Genomic DNA, 15,721 nt, shown 5'->3' with positions numbered 1-15,721 from the left:
AACTGGGTTCACTCTGTGCACTTTGCAAACTGACAGGGTCTTTTAAGGAGATTGATTATTTTGCATTCCCTGAAATTTACTTTGAACAAAACCTTCTCCAGACTGTACACTGACTCTGGCTTCATTATTAATTCCCCTGCTTCTTTCCTACGCATTCAGTATAGGAAAGAGTGATCCACAGAGAACAAAATCGCTTCTGGCACTTTACATTTAAAAAATAATTCAAATACTTCATTTGATCGGAGGTGAGTTCAGTGTTCCCCATGACAGCTTAACTTACTGCAAAGGAGTTTAACAACTTCATAGTGCAGGTAGCTCCAAAACCGTGGGCCAACATTTTAGGTTGGTTGCTTTCTCACCTTGGTGAATGTCTTTGTAACACTGCTGATGAAATTCATGATGAGTTCAGACACTTAAATGGTATGAATCCTTCAACCTCAGACAGAGGATGGCTGCCACCCTTGAGAATCCTGCGGCAGAGGAGGCTAAAAGAAGTAGAGGAAGAAGAATAAGGAAATGTGTAATTACCAGGGATGCCTCTCAGCACCACGATGATGTTTAAGCCTTTTGAGAATTCAAAGGTTAATGAAATATGGTCCCTTCTTTCAAGGGACTGGCATTTGAATGAAAGAAAGGCAAACACTCAATTAGCTCTAGTACAGAGTAGAATAGAAAAAGTACTACATTGGAAGACCAGTGGCACGTTGTCGAAATACACAGGAGAGACAAGTTCCTTAGAAAGTAAAATTAGCTTGAAAATGAATGAGAGTGTACCAAGAGCAAGAGCCTGATGAAAAACATAAAAAAAATGCCCAAAACATAAAAATACATACCCACTATGTCTCCAGAGAACCAGCACTTGTGTGGCTGGAGCAATGGCTCTTAATGTGTGGTCCCCAGACAGTATCAGCATCACCTGGGGACTTGTTAGAAATGCAGAATCTCAACGACCCTTCTCAGCCTCCCAGAATCAGAGAAGCTGGGCTGGAGGCCCAGACACGTGTTTTAACAAGCCCTCCGGGTGATTCAGAAGCACATGCAGGTGTGGGAACCCCCCACACAGAGGGGAATGTACGTGGGGTGACCTGATATGAGATGAGGCTGGACAGGCATTCCTGATCCAGATCACGGTGAGCTCAGAGGGCAAGCTCAGGGGATGGGACGTTACTCTGTGAGCAATGGGCAGCCATCGTCAGGTTTGCGCAGAGGACTGATATGGTTGGAACTGTGCTTCAGAAGAAAAACTCCCACAGCAGGTGGACACTGTGCTGACAAAGGAGTACTTGGGTGGAGGGAGTACTTGGAAATTCTGGTAAAAGAGAACACATACTTTAGTCTAAGGAGAGGAACATAAAAGCCCTTATTATCTCTGTAAGAGAGTAACCCTGAAGGAATCTCTCTGTGTTCATAGTTTGGCCCTGCAATAGAAGGTCCCCGATCACAGTGCTTTTACAGTAGCAAGAAAAGAAACTGACCTTGTAGAATGTACTCAGTATCAAACGTTTCTTGAAGGGTCTTGCGTGTCTTATCTTACAAATTCATGCATCACTCTCCATTTGAAATTGTTAGAAGCTGCGCTAGAAGCTAAGACCTGAGTGAGACATAGAAACAACAAATGCAGAACTAGGTGTATCCCAAGCATTGCATGTCCCATCATGCCATGCAGCCAGCATCAAGCCTGGCTTCAGCCCTTGTGCTTATCTTGACTGCAGTCCCTCCTGGTGGTAGGACAGAGACATTAGAGAAGCAATCCAGTCTTTACCCGCAACTTTCTTAGATGCCTTCAGCTCACCCTCCACCCCATTTGCCACACACCCTTCGAGAGGAAGTATGAACACTGTCTATTCTACACAGAAGCCGTTTCTTCAGCCTACTGCCATATTAAACTCTAAGATACTTGGACAACAATAAAATTTTAAATTTTTTTAATTAAGAAGAAAGATATGAAACTCCTCCCACATCGAAATTACCGATGCACATTTTCATTTTTCACTTGCGTGATGCTACCTTAATGACAGGTGGATGGAACTTTGGAGCTCCTGTGGTCCAGTCTCATCCCCCTCATTGTACGTACATAGAAGCTAGAGCCCAGAGAGGGCAAGCAATTACCCAAGGCACGCACAGAACTGAAAAACCTGGTTTCCTTACTCAGAGTTCCTTCTATTTTACCATAGTCTGTTCTGGGAAGTCTTGTTAGATCATCATTCAGATTCTAGAACTGTGACTGACACACAGTAGGTAGAAAATAGATAGGGGGAGGGCCAGAATAGTATGGGAAATACAGAATCTAAAGAACTTGAGTCATGTGGTCATAAACTAAAGGGGGGGAGTGGTGGGGGAGGAGTATGCAGGGTGGAGGGGAATGAAGGGGGGAATAGAACAACTGTAATGGCATAATCAATAAAATATATTTAAAAATAAAAGTAACAATTAAAACAAAAAAAATTCCGTTTGGATTTTCTTTTCACTAAGAAAAAATGTACAGTCAATCCTCACTTAATGTCATTGCTAGGTTCTGTGACTTTAAGCAAAACAATGCATGATGAAACTGATTTTACTGTAGAGTAATTGATTAAACAAGAGTTCACTTTCTGATCTACTCTTTTGATTTGAGTCCCAGTTTCCTTTCCATTACTATTGGTTTCCTGTGCATTTCCATTCATTTCAATTAGTTTAGCCTTCATCTGTTCCTCTAATTTGTGACTAAAATCAACCAGTTCTGTGAGCATCCTGATCACCAGTGTTTTGAACTGTGCATCTGAAAGTTTGGCTATTTCTTTGTCACTTAGATTTATCAGCTCTGGAGCTCTGAGTTGTTCTTGAGCCATGTTTTGATCTGTTCTTGCCAGTTACGTATGAGGAGCTGAGCCTTAGAAATGAAGATCACATGGAGGGTTAGCAACAGGGGAGTGGGAGAAGGAGAAGGGGGGAGAAGGTACAGAAAATAAGTAGTATAGATGGTAGGTAGAAAATAGATAGGGGGAGGGCAAGATTAGTATGGGAAATATAGAATCTAAAGAACTGAGACACGTGGTCATAAACTAAAGGGGGGGAATGGCGGGGGAGGGGTGTGCAGGGTGGAGGGGAATGAAGGGGGGAATAGAACAACTGTAATGGCATAATCAATAAAATATATTTTTTTGAAAAGAGTTCAGTTCCTACAGCAGCTCATCAGAATTACAAGGAAACCATGTGACCCGGAGGAGCTCCTGTACTCACTAGGTCCTTGGAGAGAGGCAACACAGCACAAACTTTTGAAAAGCAGGGATACCTGTACCCACTCTTTAAATGATATTACACCAAAAAGGATACTGCTTCATTTTTCAAGTTAAAAAAAATAACTTGTGCACTTATTTCTATATGGAAAAAAAACTGTCTCTACTTTGAATGACCCTGAGAAATGTGTAACCATGTCTATTTTTTTAAAGAGAAGCAATTTTATTCATTACGCGTGCCTCTTGCAAACTCTGTCACGCTGTGCCAAACTTGTGTCCTGGAACAGGGATTGTACACTGAGGAACACGTGCAACATTTATCAACCTGACTCCTTGTAAATGGATGTTTCTAATGGGCCTCACAGCTAAGTCCCCTTTGAGGAGCTTAAGCATCTTCCTTGGCAGCAGTTTAAACACTTGTTTACACAACTGCGCTATTTGACCTACCAACACTCATTACATTAACCCATTAAGTGGAATGTTCAGAAAAATACTCTCATTTATCTTGCTTTCTGGGGAAACTAAAGTAAGTCCCTCCCAGGTTATAAGTCTGTTCTACTTAAAAAGCCTGGATATAGATTTGGAGATTTCAGACTGATTAGAATCTAATAAGCAATAAGTTAAGTGGCTTTTTTTTCTCCTTTGATTTATGACTTTGTGGCCTTCTGAACACTGTTTTTGGCCTTTTCCTTCTCTGCACCTTTATCTCATTCAATCAAATAATATTTCTGAACAGTTATCACTTGCCAGGCCCTAGGCTGGAGACTTGTTTGCAGAGACAGCTTGGGCTTCTTCCACGCGCTTCAGCCACACATGCATGGATTAGGCTCCAGAAAGTGGAATTGTCAATACCAAACCCACAGGAAGTCACTACCCTGACCTCAGCCTCCACTGAAACCAACAGGAAATCTAAAACAGAGGGATGTCTGCTATTTGAAGAGTGCTCAGTTTAGATCAGCTAAGCACACATTTCCTGAGGGTCCATCATGGGCCAGACCCTAGGCTAGCCCCCTTGAAGATAAAGAAGACTAAACTTGTCCTCAAGGGGTCCCAAGGGGAATACAGATGAGTAGGTAGGTGATCAACCCCAGGTGAATATTCGGAGGTGCCCTGCGGCCCCTCCCAGAGGGTGAGGCAGCTGATCTGGGCTGGAGAAGTCTGAGGCTGCTGGAGTGGAGGAAGCTCAGAGACATCTTCCCACCCGAAGTGGCAGCAGGGAGTCAGCTAGGTGAACAGGGAAAGGTGAGGGTGGTGGCAGGGGGCATTCAGACAGAGCCACCTGCATGAGCAAAGACCTGAAATCTATGAAGGTAATTCTACGTGGCCTTGAAGAGTGATGCCGAGGACAGCAGTGGCAGTAATGAAGTCATCTCAGGCATTCCCAGCAAGGAGCACCTCTTTGCTACCACAAACTTGTTCCGTGAAAGCACAGGTTTGGGGGACACCCACTTCAATGGTGCCAACCATACTCAGAAATGCAAACAGCTGCTACCACAGCAGGGGCTCATTTCTTATGTTATGGATTTTTTTTAATGCAGATTTTCCCACGGGTTAGTCTGAAGCCCACATTCATCATCATTACATTTGTGAAAAATTCGGTTTCCACTGACCATCATGTAGACTTGCTGAGCCAAAATCTCTAGGGGTGCACGTAAGAATAAGCATTTTTCAAAAGCATCCAGATCAGCATCTGCACACAAGTTTGCGAATGAATTACTTTCAGTGAGGTCGCAGCAGGAATTCTTGATCCTGGGTGGACTCACTTTGGGAAGCTATCGAAACAAAGCAATGCCCAGACCCCACCACCATGTTTTCTGACTCACGTGGCCTTGGGTGGGGTGAACATTGACATTTTTCAAAGCTCTGCAGGTGATTCTAATGTGTGGCTCTCAGATGAAAAGTTTCAGAGTAAAAAATGGAGACACAACCTAATCAAACTTTGTGCTTTGTACTAAAAGCAGTGCTTTGAGTGAGGTTTATGGTATTGAAGCCATGTGTTAGAAAAGGGGTCTCAGATCAGTGATATAAGCTTTTACCTTAAGAAACAAAAAAAACAAAGCAAAACAAACCCAATACAAGCAGAAGAAAGGAAATAAAAGCAGTACTTAGTGACATTAAAAACAGATAAATAAACAAAAGCAATGAAGCCAATAGCCCATGGTTTGACAAAACCAGTGAAATTGATTGACCTGTAACCAGATTGAGCAGGAAAAAAAGAGAGAAGACCAAAACTACAAATTTTAGGAATGAGAGAGGAAGCACCATTACAGACGACACCAACATGAGCTATAATGATGTCGGAGAATATTACACATAACTCTCTGCTCACTGTGCCAAGAATGTTGATGATATGGAGTAGCTCATTAGTATTACACTTCTTAAAGAAATTGATTTTTTTAAGGAAAGGAAAAAGCCTCCTGGCTCAGGTGGCTTCATTGTGAATTATACTAAATACTTCAAGAAGGAATAATACCAATTTCCCTATTAACATCTCACATTAGTAAGGTATATTTGTTACAGTTCATGGATCAATACTGATACATTATAATCAACTGAAGTGCATAATTTATTCAGATTTCTCATCTTTCACCTAAGGTTGTATTCTGTTCCAGATCCCATCCAGGATCCCCCATTACACATGGTCATCCCACCGCCTAACATTCCTCATGGTTACGACAGTTTCTCAGACTTGGCTTGTTTTCATGATCTTGGCATTTTTGAACACAGGTCAGGTATGTTGTAGGATGCCCCTCCACTGGAATTTGTCTGGTATTCTCATGGGGTTATGAGTTTTTGGGTAAAGTGTCATTTTCAAAACATCATGTCAAGAATACATACAATCACCATGATTTCTGAGTATTGTTGTTGGCCCTGATCACCTGGCTGAGGTCCTGTTTGTCAAGGGTCTCACCTGTAAAGCGACACCATCCCCTTCCTTATCCATACAGTTCACTTTGGGACACATCATGATACGCAGCCCGCACCTAAGAAGTGGGAGTTACACTGTTCTCCTTTAGGGGGAGTATCTACATAGTTTCTTTGAAATCCTTCTGCATGAGAGATTTGTTTCTTCTCCTCCATTTATTAATTTATCCAATCATTTGTTCATATAAGAATGAATATTTATTTCATATGTTGGGTTATAATCCAGTACTACTTCATTTGCTTTGTTGCTCAAACTCTTCCAGCTTTGGCCATTGAGGGGTCTCTCAGTTGGCCCCTATGCACCTTGGGAACACTACCACCAGCGGGGCGCTTGGTTTTGTTTTGTTTGTGTGGGGTACTACGAGACGCTCCCGGCTAAATGTACTTCCCGCTTCAGTTGTAGAATCAGCCATCTCCCCAAAGACCCCGTTCCTTCTACTGGAGAATTGTGTTAGAACTCAGTATCTGGGTGGTGGGTGGGCAGGTTTTTTGTAGAGCTAAATATCTATCTAGCATAAGATGCAGCAGCCCACTCCCAGGTATTTAGTCAGGTACTGAAGTGAAATGAAAACCTATGTTCATGAAACTGTATGTGAATGTGTCCAGTGTTTTTTTTTTTTTTTTGTGATCACCAAAATCTGATCAGGTTTGTACAAATATACCTCAACTAAGTAAATGATAAAGTGTGTTCAATCCATACAATGGGTTTTATTGCTCAGGAATAAAAATAAACAAACTAGTTATTCACAGAGCAGGTATGAATCTCATATGCATTATCCTAAGTATAAAAAGCCAGATCCAAAAGCCTATGCACTGTATGATTCTATTCATATAAAATTCTTGCAAAAACGAAACTATAGGAACAGACAACAGATCAAAGGGCGCCAGGACCTGGGGGTTGGTGTGATTGAGGACAAAGGGGCGCAGAAAAAACTGGAAAGGTGATGAAACTGTTCTATGCCTTATGGAGGTAACACGACTGTATACGTTCATCAAACTCTCTAGAGCAATGTGCTAAGAGAAGTGATTATTATTGCATTTGAATTATACTTTAATATATTTAAATGGAACAAAAATAAAGTGGCTACATATTAATGTGGGGAAATGCTTGTGTCACAAAGCAGGTCACAGAAGACAACAGATGGTACATACTCAACTACTGAAAAGGGCTCAGACATATATGAAAGGATGAAAAATTTAGCAGTCTTAACAATGATCTGTGTGTAGGAATATTGTAATATGTAAAATATATTCTTTTTACTTTTTTATTAACATTTTATGATATAACTTTATAATGATAGAAGCAAATTTATACAAAGGAAAATTGTGAAGTCATACATGAATGTGAGGGACCTTTTTGAAAAGGCTGTCTGTGTGCCAGGTAGCTCCCTGTATTCTCTTTCACCTGTGCACCCCATGCTTCTGTGTGGTGCACAGCATAGAGCAGGTGTGGATCAAAGCAGGGGGAGCCCTTGAACCCTGATACTCTCACCCAGGAATGCCCATCAATTAACAATTTCTTCAATCGGCCAAAAGTGATGCTGTTCTTTTTTATTGTGTTCCTGACCTTCAGTGATCTTCCCCCTGATGACTGGGCACAAGTTACTCTTTGCTTTAACTGCTGATGAAGTCCGGCTGTCTCCTGGTTGTAACCACAAGCCCACAGCAGCAGATGGAACAGCGTGGTGTTCTCTTACAGCTCATTAATCATGGAAACCTGGCTTGAGCTTAATATTTCACCGGCAGGCGTGAGCTGAGCATGAATTTGCATTTCTTCCTCTGGGATTGGTAGGTAATAGTATATTTCCATGTATAACCTTGAGGTGCTCCCCATATATCTGTTAAATTGAACAAATGTGAAAGAACATTTATATTTGTTCTTCTCACCACCAGCCAGGTCTAGGTTGTAAGCTTTGGGGTAGCAAGTTTCTGCCTTTCCCTAAAGCAACACTCACCTGGAACATCTTCCGCTGGGCTCCACTTACGTGTTACTCACCACCAGCAAAGATTAACTGGGCATCTACTATAGGTAAGGAGTGGGGCTTAGTCCTAAAGAAGCTATAGGGTGAACAGAAGGGATGCAGGCCTTAGGGAGCTCACAGACTTGTAGAGATATAGACTGAGTCCCTTTCTCTCTCTCTCTCTTCTCTCTCTCTCTCTCTCTCACACACACACGCACACAGCACCAGAATATTACACACAGATGAGAACAACCAGTGGGTAAGTACTAGAGAAGGACTACGGGGACCAGCCCCAGAGCTGGGCAGTCAGAGTGAGAAACCCAGTAAGTGTGGCTTAGGCCATGGGAGAATGGATTTTGAAGCGTCCTGATGCCAAGTTCTGCCTTATCTTTTGGATTTAGACAGGCACTGCAATTTTTCAGCAGGCTCATGAGCAAAGCTGCACTTTAGCAGTGTCATTCCAGCAGCGTGGGCTGGATGGAGTGGGTGGAAAGTAGAAATCAAAATTTCAATAAAACAATTGGAAGATGAAGACAGCAAGACGAGCTAGGGTGGTACTGAAATATTCTAGATGAGCTACAGTGGAGACTTAACCCCAGGCAAAGGTGGTCAGGTAGTGAGTATGAAACAGAGTGGGGAGATACTCAGAAGACATAACCATGACCATGTGATAACTGATCAGATGGAGGGTTGGGAAGTGTTGGTGGAGAAAAAGGGCATAACCTGTGGCTGGTTTTGCCCCCTCTGTTTTCTATCAAGTGTAACTCAAAGTCTTTGACTTCATCGAAAAGTGAAAAACAAAGCCTACTCTCCATAGACAATCCCACGCAACAGCAGAAACCAGTAGGAAACGTGAAGGCTGGACACCATGCCCAACAAATCCCACCATGGTGCCTACATTATGTCCAACTGCTATTTGTTTTGCTGGTAGCAAATCTTTATATTCTCCCCACCAAAAGCCTGGCAGAGCATGTATCCGTTGAAGGTGTGGAATGTGTGACTCTAGAATGGTGCTTGGGCCACCATGAGGAGTTAAAAATGAAAACACTCTGGTCCAATTAAAAAAGACACCGTTATACCCCAATCTGAACTTTCAATTTTTCCTTTCCTAGTAAAGCTGTGAGGCCCATGCTGGTCTGCAAATGATTTATCTGCCTCCATTCCTGCCAGACTTTGGCCCAGCTTCATCCAGACACTAGACTATAAATGGCTGAAGAAATAACAGGCAAGGAGCAGAGTTGAAAGGCCACTGGGCAACTGTTTTTCTTTAGCTCTGTCTGAACTGAATAATAAGCCAGCTGGGTTCAGCCAAGCCATGTCCACTCCACCTTTTATTACTCATGAGACAGTTTATGTGACCTCATCTCGGAGCAGTTACCGGGTCTGGCAAAGTTCCCAAGAGCCTAAAGCACCTCCATATATACTTCCTAGACTGATATTGCTGTTTATGTCTTGCTAAGCCACAGGAAGAACATTCCACTCTGCAAAGTCAGCTTATTATTTTGGGGGGGTAGGAGAGGGGAAAGAAGAAAGCAAAAAACCTTGGTGAGCTCTCCTTTACCCGATTCCATTCTGATGGAGATCTTTATTGCTTGCCAAAAGCTATGTGCTTTCTCTAGTTTGCAGAACCCTTATAGTTACAGAAGGCCATGTAAGTGGTTCTGGCCAATAGACATTGAGCAGAAGCAATGTGTGTCATTTCCAAGCTAAAGCATTTAAGAGAGTACACAGCCATCCAGCTCAGTCTTCCTCTGCCAGCTCACCTGGGAGCCATGTTTTACAAATAATGTAGCTACATGATGCAAGAAACTGAGATCTTTAAATCACTGCTTGAGAGCAAATTGTCCTAGAGAGCTGCCAGACTCATGAGTGAGAAATGAACCTTTGTGTATTAAGCCCCGGAGATGTGGGGGCTTGTTTGTTACTGCACTAAAGCCTAGACTAGTCTGACTAACAAAGAAAACAATCCAAAAATCACAATAGGAACTTAGACCTGGGGTTATCATGAAATAGCTTCAATTGCTGATTTAAGATTGAGCAAGAAGCCAGCAAGAATCTGAGCCAGGTCAGAGCAGGACTCAAGCAGCGTGCATGGCTGCAGAGCTCCTGGGCCCCCTGCCTTTCTACCTGCCACTTTGGGGGTTGGCTGGGCTACTCATAGATCCTGAGAGAGCTGTGAGCTAGGGATGGGGCTGAGCAGCCTAGAGGACATGTGGCATGGTGGAATCAGACCAAATGGAGAAACTGGCATCACACGAAGCTTTTTCATGTTGCTAAGCATGCTAAAACAGCATCATTTTGTGTATTGTGTTGGCTGGCTTGGCGTGCACAGCCAACACGCTCTTGTGCCAGGCACTGCTCTAGGCCCTAGGGGACTATAAGAGTGGTGAAAATAGAGCCCCATTTTACACTGAGCTTGCACTCTAGACCCAGTGTGCAGCCTTGGAGGCTAGGACACTTGGGCTGTAGTCACAGTTTTACCCTAACTATGACCTTGGGCAAGACCCATCCCCTATCTGTGTTTCATTTCTTTGACAATAAGAAGGAATATTTGGACTTGGCCCTATCTAAAACACTTTACAACTTGGGCTACCTCCAACAGAACTATAATGATGGCCTATGAAAAAAATTGCAAGGCTACTGGGCAGAGGGTGTCTACACCAGAAAAAGTGTATAGAAACGTCCAAATACCTAAAGTGGAAAGCTTCTGAAAACCTACTCATCCAGTTCTGCAAAGCCCAGTAACACCACTGATTCTTTAAATGTGTTATATATTGGCCCGGCTTGGTAGCTCAGTTGGTTACAGCATCATCCCAATACACCAAGGTTGTAGGTTCAATCCTTGGTCAGGACACATACAAGAATCAACCAATGAATGCATAAATGAGTGGAACAACAAGTCAGTATCTGTCTGTCTTTATCTCTCCCCACTTCCACTTTCTAAAAATCAATCAATCAGTGTGTTATATATTCAAAATATTTCCCCCTTTCACTTTGGTTGGATGTAGAACATTCCCCCAATAAGCTGGTTAACTCTGAAAATACTCATTCCTAAAACATATTCAAAGAAAAACACCTTGAGGAAGCATAAGCCCTCCTATTATTATATCAGAAAACTGGCTTCAGATGACTGCTTTTCTGCATTGAATGAGAACTATGTCCTCAGGAGTCTCTATACTTCTCAACTACTAAGCTCATCTTTAGAAATTTTTAAATAAAAATGCATTGCCTCTGTAAATATGCCAGTATTGATATTTTTGTCTATATAGAAGCTCCCAATTTCCCCAACACTTGCTGGTCAATATATATATATACACACACACCTAACATCAGATTAGTTCAAAGCTTGTATTGAATTTTGTTTATGTTTCTCAAAAGGAACATTCTGCCTTTTATTAAAGGAAATACCTGTGAGAAATAGCAAGGATGGCTCTTCTAAATGATCTACTACCTAAACTCAACTCACCTTCTTCTGCCTGTGGTTTTTCTCTCCTTAAAAATCACTATCCAGCACAAGATAGTGAAAAGAACACAGGCTGGTTGTCAGACAAACCTAGTTTTTAATTCTCAGTTCATGAATGTATTGATTATATGAACTTGACACTTGACACTTGAGCCCTCTCAGCCTCAAGAAAAGTGACATGCCAATATCTTGTGCACTCTTTACAAAAATCATGTGTCTACCACACATTCGGTATTCACAGTTGTTATCTATTATGATAGACCACTAGAGCTGAAAGCATCTTAGAGCTCATTTGGTCTGACCTCATCTTCCAGAGGCGGAAATGGGACCCGAAAGGAGCAGGGACTTGCCTGGATTTCTGGACGGTCTGAGAATCCCTTATCAGTCTGCTCCAGTACTGCCTCTCCCCCACCACCTCTCCGCCCCCAGGGTTCCCCCTGAGACATCCTGACCCAGTGCAGGCCTTCTCACTGATGTTTTCCTGGCCCTGCCGAAGCTTGTGTTGGCGCAGCGCTTCTAAAATGTCTCTGCCCTCTCAGTCCCCGGGAGCATCAGGCCTGTCTCGTGAGATCTTTGTCTCCGTAATTTCTGGTGTCCCACAGGGATTCATCCTGGGCCACTGTTTCCCTCACTCTGTAGAATTATGTTCCCAGTTTCTATACCTCCTATGATAATGACTCTCAAATTCGAACCTCCTTCCTGTCTCTGGAGAATTAGCTTCTACCTACTGCTCCACATATCTGCCTGGGTGTTTCTCAGCCACTTCACGTTCATCAGCACTGACAGTTATTCTTCAAACTACCCACCAAGCCTATGTATGGACTTCTCTTCTACCCATGGCACTACCATCCACCCAAACACTGGATTAAGACACTCGGGACTCATTTTTGTATTCTTTCTTTCCTTCGCTGTCTACACAACACCCTGCTCCTATGCTGAATATTTCTGAAGTCCATTCACACATGTGCATTGATAATACCACTGCTCTAGTTCAAGTCTTCCTGCTCTTCCTCATTTTCCCAAGTGCCCTACTTCCCTGAATACACACCATTCAAACCCATCATCCACAATAAGCAGAATAATTTGTCTAAAACAGAGCTACTTAAAGAGCAGCTCTCAGAAGAGTGATCAGGTTTCTGGACATGATAAAATAAGTTTATGCCAGAATGTGAATCGGCTACATCATAGGCTTGCTATTTAGTTCAGCTGACCTTTTTTTTAAATAGCAAGACATTCTCCATGAAAGAAACAAGTGTTGATTTATATTCTGTTACACGCTTCTTACATCACCACGAATCAGGACTTTGAATGTTCCTGGTCCCAAAAAGTCCAGGCCCAACAGTGTGCCATGTGAGACCACCTAAGGTCTGATATCCGCTTCTCTCTCCCATCATGTCACTCTGTTCCACCTCATCTTTTCTGCTCCAGAAACACTAACCTGCCTCTCAGCCTCTCCTCCTCCCCACCCAGGACCACCCTCCTCAGCCACACCCGCACTTGTAAGAAATACACAGTGGTGGGTTTCCTCCAGAAAGCCTTTTTATCATTGTCATCCCCATGCTCCTCCTTCCTCTACTCTCATTGTGTCTTATCCATCTCACTTGCTATACTGATCATGTTGTTTTAAAATCATTTACTTACATTCTTCTTCCAACTGTAATGTTAAGTCCTTGAAGATAAGATCTGCATCCTACTTGTCTCTAGTAGTCAGAAAACATAACACAGCTACTACGGTAATACCTAAACCTTGACATCTCAGTTGCTTAACAGCATTGGAAGTCACCTCTTGATTGCACAAAGTCCCATGCACGTGTGTCTAGATGGCGATCCCAGGTGGCTCACCTCCACATGGTCATTCAGGAAACCAGACTTTTAGATTTGGTGATGCAGCTAAATCACTGGGCCTCGGAGTCCTTCCCTGGACCTCCCGCCTTCAGCTGGGGATGGCAAAAGAGAGAGAGAAATATCACAAAAGTTCTTTTAGGAGCCACACTTGGACATGGCTTTCATTACTTTTGCTCAAACCCTTTAGCCAGAATCTAGTCACATGGTTGCACGTGACTGCAAGTGAACTAAAAATACTGTTACCTGTGGACCCAGAAGGAAAAGCAAACTGCTCTAAGGAGCACCCAAAGGTGCCTATGTTGGCCATGCCCAAACTTGCAGCATCTATGACTGCATCTTGGGAGAATGGGAAATACTACAGGCAGTGGCAGGCACAAAAGCAGAGAGCAGTTCTGACCCATCTCGGAGACAGGCGTCTTAGGCAAGTGGGCTTCTCCGAAGCTTCTTCGAGGGGTGTCTGCTCTACTTCCTTGCTGTTTCAGCAGCACCTGCACTGCGTGACAGAGAACTTTTAGAATCCCTCCTTTATTTATATTTCTATTTACATTCATCATTTCCAGCAGCTAAAGAAGAAAAGTAAAGAGTGTTATGTTCCATTTATACTGACCCCACATTTTTTTTCTGTGTGTTGATTCAATTTCCTAGGAAAATCTTTAAAGGTTCCATTTGAACTCAAGTGACATTGCCATTTTTTAACTTAAACCATTCCCCCAAAATCTCTTGAACTGAACTTTTAGTGGCACCCTTTAAACAAAACATTAATTCAGGACTCAGACAGCTTAACAAGTGTCCCTTTAAAGGAATAGTATTTAATCATATGAGCTGCTAAATTATCAATCCAAAGTTCAGAAATTTATTAAGAGAAGATGATATGAGATGGATCAAAACACATCATACTTGGGTGGGAAACAACTCATTTTACAGTTCCAAGGAAATATTCACGCCCTCTCTCAGCTGGAAGTTAGATCCAAGCCTTCCATTGCATCGGGCTTTAAATTGAAGAAAATTATGACTTCGAGTGATTTGTAACCCGACAAATGTAACATAATGAAATAGCCAGTCAAATAACATCCATTGGATAGTTTTCAAAAGCAGAGAAACTTTCATTACAAACCCCCAGTGCTATGGACATACAGACCCTTAAAACCATCAGTGTGTAGAAGCTCACCTATCTTAGCAATTTCTACCTATCCCTGAACACTTCCATGCACTGGCTTAAGGCTCTGAAGGCAGACCCTCATCCTTCATACTACATCTTGACTGCCTTTTATTTCAACAGCACTTTACAAAACAAAGAACTGAACTAAGGTATGTGCTTTCAGACCTCAGGCTGGCCCCACGTGACAAGCAGGGAGAAAATCTTTCATTACACCATGGTCTGCCCTGCTGCCTGGAAGCCAAGATTCAAACAGTCATTTCGATACATGCTTCATGAATTCATCAGTTTCTTCGGTGGACTTTTGAGTGCTGGCTCTGTTCAGGGCACTGGGCTAGCACCCGTTTTAAAGCCGAAAACACCTTCTCTAAGGAGCTTACGACCTGGTAAGGAAAAAAGACAGGGGCACCAATATTGACAATTCGGAACTATGTACTGGGCACCCACACACGCCAGGCATTGTGCTGAGTCCAGGAGAGTAAGGTAGATGGGACTGAGGCAGATGAAGAAACGATGACGATCATGTGGATAAAATGTGTGTGACTAAGAGCACTAGGGTGGCGTGTTGTATATGATGATGATCATAGTGATACTGGTAGTGATAACTTCTAATAAAAATAATAAATAATAACACACTATGTTACTGTGTGATTCTAGAAACTTTCTAAAAATATTATCCTCGTTATAAAATTATAAATGGTAGTAGTATCATTGTTATTATCCCCATGATACAATGGAGGAAATAGGAGCACAGAGAGAAGACGTAACTTGTCCAAAATCACACAGCCTCAGCTGGTGAAGATGGGAGTCGTACTTGGCGTTCTGACTCCAGACAACATTGTGAGGAAACAGACATGAGGAAACAATGGCGTTTGCTTAGGATGTAACTAGGAGTGGAATCCATGGGAGAGAGAATGTTTTGCCAGTTATTGAAAATAAGTATAGGAAGATGAAAAAAGAAGAAAACCAAGCTTCCCAGGGAATGGAAATGGTTCATACAAAGGCAGAGAGGCAGAAGGAGTGAGTCACGTTTAGGGACTGGCTTCTTAGTGGTACTGGAAGCAGAGACCAGAGACCTGAAAGGGATGATGTAGAAAGATGGAGTGGAAGAGGGAGGCAGGTTCTGAGCCTCTATCTGCCCCATTTACGAGCACAG

At 42.6% G+C, this 15,721-nt stretch overlaps 1 long non-coding RNA gene across 1 annotated transcript; it reads right to left on the bottom strand.

Annotated features, from left to right (window-relative positions):
• Nucleotides 1-387: 387 nt before the first annotated feature.
• LOC128627677 (uncharacterized) lies at nt 388-13,860 on the bottom strand. Its single transcript, XR_008391924.1, has 4 exons — nt 13,807-13,860; nt 13,407-13,501; nt 1,476-1,591; nt 388-485 (listed from the first exon to the last, which is right to left on the bottom strand). It is a non-coding gene; the product is annotated as an uncharacterized LOC128627677 (long non-coding RNA).
• Between the last annotated feature and the right edge of the window lie 1,861 nt (nt 13,861-15,721).

The sequence above is a fragment of the Artibeus jamaicensis genome, unplaced genomic scaffold, assembly GCF_021234435.1.
Source record: "Artibeus jamaicensis isolate MK-2021 breed Jamaican fruit bat unplaced genomic scaffold, CSHL_Jam_final contig_465, whole genome shotgun sequence".
NCBI lineage: Eukaryota > Metazoa > Chordata > Mammalia > Chiroptera > Phyllostomidae > Artibeus > Artibeus jamaicensis.
This window is presented reverse-complemented; position numbering and strand designations above follow the sequence as displayed.